Source organism: Chionomys nivalis, chromosome 21, assembly GCF_950005125.1.
Source record: "Chionomys nivalis chromosome 21, mChiNiv1.1, whole genome shotgun sequence".
Classification (NCBI taxonomy): Eukaryota; Metazoa; Chordata; class Mammalia; order Rodentia; family Cricetidae; genus Chionomys; species Chionomys nivalis.
The window spans coordinates 32,891,548-32,896,770 of record NC_080106.1 but is presented as its reverse complement, the minus strand read 5'-3'; positions in this window follow the sequence as shown (position 1 = coordinate 32,896,770).

Genomic DNA, 5,223 nt, shown 5'->3' with positions numbered 1-5,223 from the left:
AGCCACACCCACCTGGATTTCACTCTCTTATTTGCACAGTCATTGCCCAATTCTCAGACAACAGAGGTCCATAAACTAACCCAAGGACTTCTTACATAAGCTTTCTCCCTGTGACAGCCAAACCTTAGTGTTGTGAGCCTCCTAGAGGCAGAGACTAGCTTAGCAGGCAGGGGAAGCTTTGATCTGGCATCCTCAGACAGGGATGGGAGATTTTAGAGCAACTCAAGGCCTCTGAGCATCTCAGCTCCAAGATTCAGACGCATTTCTCAGCATCCCTGGATTTTTGCTTCCTAAAGTTCTAGGCCCCTATTTGGAAACAGCCTTACTTACATTTCATCCAGTGCCCCCTAATATCTAAACGCTGCCTTTGCAGGATTCCTGCCAAGTGGCCAGCTTCTTCTGCTTGAGGGGACAGGCTCTTCCCAGAGTAAATATCCCTCCGTAGTCTAATCCTGTCTACCCATTATCCATCCATTCCTCAAACATTGACCAAATGTCTGGGATTTCCTACTACAGGAAAGAAACTGGGAAAGAAAACCCGAAGGCCTAGAGCCCCAAGGTGACTGTGAGCTTAGTCTTCTGGGATGAGAGGCTTAACTCTTCCCGCTACTGACGTGGAACAAAGGGAACATATGTGGCAATGCTTCCCAATCTAGCTATTTGTTAAGGCTTCTGTTTTGCCTAAAGGTCTGCAATATCTTTTTTAAAATCATCTGTAGAAAGTAGAGAACATGAGAGAATGGAATGCTTAGGATGGGGAAGGATAAAGGGGGAGAGCAAGAAAAGAGAGACCTTGATTGTGGGAGCCGTTGTGGTGCTGTCGTGAAACTTGGCACCAGAGAAATTCCCAAGAATCTGCAACAATGACCCCAGCTAAGACCCTAAGCAATAGTGGAGAGGATGCCTGAACTGGCCTTCCCCTGTAGTCAGATTGATGACCACCTTAATAGTCATCATAGAACCTTCATCCAGTAACTGATGGGAGCCAGTGCACAGATCCACAGCTAAGCACTAGGCTGAGCTTCCAGAGTTCAGTTGTAGAGAGGAGGGGTGATAATATGAGTAAAGGGGTCAAGACCATGATGGGGATACCCACAGAAACAGCTGACCTGGGCTAGTGGGAGCTCATGGACTCAGGAATGATAGGCAGGGGAACCTGCATAGGACCCAACTAGGCCCTCTGACAGCTGTGTGGGTGACAGTTGGGTGACTTGGGCAGTCTGTGGGGTCACTTGCAGTGGGACCAGGATTTATCCCTAAGTGCTTGGAGGGATATCTTGATCAGTCTAAGTATAGGGAGGGGGCTTGGTCCTGCCTCAAAATGATGAGTCAGACTTTGCTGACTCCCCATGAGAAGGCTTACCCTCTCTGAGGAGTGGATGGGGAGTGGGGTTGGAGGAGGTGGCGGGGGAGAAGGATGAGGGGAGGAGTGGGAACTGGGATAGGCATTTAAAACAAGAAAAGATTGTTTTAAAAATATTAATTAATTAATTAATTAAGAAAGTAGATTTCAGCTGGCATTTTCATAACTACATCATTATATATTTTTCCATCCTTCTTCCTCTCTGTCCTCACATTCCCCTCTTGCATGTCCTCATCGTCCTTCCAACTAGTTAACCCCTGTTCTTTCATGTCATGTGGGTTCCTGAGCTGGACCATCAGATCGTTCTTGAGTGACGGGGTCCTATGGAGAATGGTCCTGGGGTCAGAGTTAAGGACCTAAAAATGGTGGGCTCAGGAGGCCTTACATAAGCTATAGCTTATGCCAAGCAAGTTTATTAAGAAGTACAACATCTTAAGTACTATTTCCAGGCGAGCAATGGGACAGAGCCAGCAGAAACTGTCATAAAACGGGAGAAAATCCACTGAAAGTTAATCAAGCAATGTTGCATAAGAGGAACATGGGGTATCTCAAGGTCTTTACAGACCGAACACACAGCAGCCTTGGAACTGATAACTATAGCCCTGTGTAGTGGGAAGAGCTGGGTTCCCAGGATCTGAAGCCGCGCCTCCCCTGAAGGCCTGGCTCCAAAACATTACTAGCTCTGCTCAGCGTATTCCTGGGTTTAGAGAAGTAACTGTGTTCATGCTCCTGCTTGACAGCCTCGGGAGAAAGCTCCTAAGCCCTTGGATTCATTTAGGCGATTACTGACTCTGCCAAACATGGCCCTGATTTAGAGAGTGTCTTAGCTCCGGTTTCTATTGCCGCAATGAAAGAGAATGAGGAGAAAACAAGTTGGGAAGAGAAGGGCCTATTTGTCTGGCACTCCAGGTCATAGTTCATCACTGGAGAAAGTCAGGACAGGAACTCAAGCAGGGCTGGAACCTGGAGGCAGGAGCTGATACAGAGACCATGGAAGGGAGCTACTGACTGGTTTGCTTTTCCTGACTTGCTCAACCTGCTTTTTTATAGAACCCAGGACCAAGAGCCCAGAGATGGCACCATCCACCGTGGGCTGGGCCCTCCTCCATTGATCACTAAGTGAGAAGGGCCTTACAGCTGGATCTCAGGGAGGCATTTCTTCAGCTGAGGCTCCTTCCTCTCTGATGACTCTAGCGTATATTAAGTTAACACACCAAACCAGTCAGTGCAAAGAATTGTTTCTTCTCCATACATCAGGGCCTCAGAGAAAGCCTTGGGGTCAGTGGGGTCCTCAAGATGTTCTATTATCTCATCTCTTTAAGGATCTCTTCCTTATTTATCATGGTTCTGTTGTACCCAGAGTCCAAACCCCCAACCACCAAGAAACCAGATCCAATTCAAAAGCAAGGAATCTTTTAATTGTGAGTTCAAACCCGGTGCCCTTGTCCATCTGACATGGCAGGTGGAGTCGGAGACAACCCAGGCGGCACGAGAACAAAACATATATTGAGATTGGGCAAGGGGGGCATGCTGGGATCAGCAAGCTGCCTAATAACAGTCTCAGGATTGGTGCACCTATTGGCTGGGGGGATGGATTAGCCAGTGGCCGCTGTGGGAAGGTTGCTACATTTGGAGGCCATCTGGGGGGCCATTACTATGGTTATGGCTTTTTCCCTTCATCAGTAAGGCAGATCCAGAGCCCTCCCGCTAACTTCTAATTGGTTCCTTACCATATGGAGGATATCTTGTAGTTGACCCCCAAGAATTAGAGCAATGTCGGGAACACCACATATCCTGCCATATTCTGCTGAATCAGGGGCTTACATCCAGCTTGGTCTTTCCTACAGACTGTCATGGCTAGAAATGGCCACGGCAGGAGTCTGGGCAAGGGTCTTGGCTCTTCAGGATCTTCAGTCCCATCTCTACTGTTATTATTCTCTCTCTCTCTCTCTCTCTCTCTCTTGCACATGCACACACACACTCATGCATACATATCCATGTTCATACCACATATGCACACACAGACACGCACAAACACAAGAATCTAGAATGCACACATGAGAGAATATCAGGTTCTACACTGTCTTAGGACCAGCAGCCCTGCAACTGTGGAAGAGAGAAACCCATTTTCTGTTCTCTGCTGGAGTCAGGTGAAGCCTGGTGTGGTTTGTTTCTAAAAGTCTTTATTTCATTTGTGTAATAGAACCAGACTATTTAGAAACAAAGAGGCAACTAAGGAATAATGAGAGCAGGGAGACAGTCTTCCCCAGGGAAAAGTACAGCAATTGGCTGTACTCCAGGACCAAATGGTCAGCCCTGAAAACATACAAGTTACATCACACAGACTAAGCAGGTGATTTATGCATTTAGGTATATGTATATGCATATATATATATATATCACAAAAATTAATGAAAACAGAAAGAAGAGGTATATGGGAGGAGCTGGAGGGAGGAATGGAAACGGAGAAGTGGTATAATTACATTATAATCTCAAAAGATTATGGGGTGTAGAAAAAAAACATTAAAAGAAGACAAAAGAAAAGAGTCCACTTACTTACAAAGGCAAACTCATCAGAATTACAGACACTCTGGGAGCAAAAGAATAAATAAAATAAAAATAAAAAAGCCTAGAAGGGTATAATCTAAGCCCTGAAGCAAATAATTGTTACCCAAGTTTGTCAAATTATCTTTACAAACTGATGGAGACCTAAAGACCTCCCATGACAAACCCAAGCTTCAGTCAGACCAACTGTGACAGCACTGAAGATACTTAGCGCTGTTGTACACACAAGGCTTTGAGGTGTCTCCCCCAAATCTTCATATTTCTGTGAGGGCTGGTGTCTGGAGAGTTGCCTTGATGTCTTCTCAACCCTCACCTTAAGGCCTGCTCTTCACAGGTCTCCTAACTTGATGCTTAATGTCTGATCACTTAAAGGTGGCACCCAAGAGTGGTTGATATAGCGTTAGTCTGCCTTCAAACATGGGGAGGGCTCCTAAATACCAAACATACGGATTCTCAGTGACTTTGTCCTTCCTTAACAATAGAGATTGTGTATAATCTTTACCTAGGACAGTTTCTTACCACTCTTCCAAGGGTATAGGTTTTTCTTGTTTCTCAAGCTCCAGGAACTCTTCACCAGGGCCCTGATATAGAGAATGGTGTGTTTTCTCAAGTGGTTGAAAAGCTGCATTCGTTAGAGTAGGCATCTGAGCAGGGCTGCATGCATGCACAGCTGGAGATGGGCTTTCTAAGGTCTTAAAACCCGCATCCCGTTTTTTCCATGAGCACCTGACATACATCCACAGAGAATTCAGTGGTGGGAGTAAACTCCTCCTTAAGTATGTGGTTCCTGGGGATTTTAAACAATTCTGACACTTTATTTGGTAAACCCTCATGCTGGCCACAAACTACCTGACACTTTAGTAAACTCTCATGCTGGACACAGACCACCTCTGACGCTTTAATAAACCCTCATGCATCATCATCCTCCTGTGTTTGATGATATCTCCCAGCTGGAGGTGGAAGATGAGTTGAAGTTTACATTGTAATCTTCTTGAAAAATATTTCCTCCTAAATTTGAGGGTAAGCATTTGCCAAGCCATACCCCTACATAGAGGCATCTTCCTACAATAGTCTCTTTCTATTTGTCTTTCTCAATCTAAGGTAGGTGGAGACAGACACTGAGTTGGTCTTAAAATGGACATTTATTCTCCAAATTGAGGCCACAGGTACAACCATTCCCCTCCCTGTCCCCTGCCCATCCCCATAACAAAATTCTCCAATCTTCTCAAAGATTCATCTTTGGCCATGAAACATCTTCTAAGGAGTAGCTTTATCTTGACTTTTCTGGGCCCCTG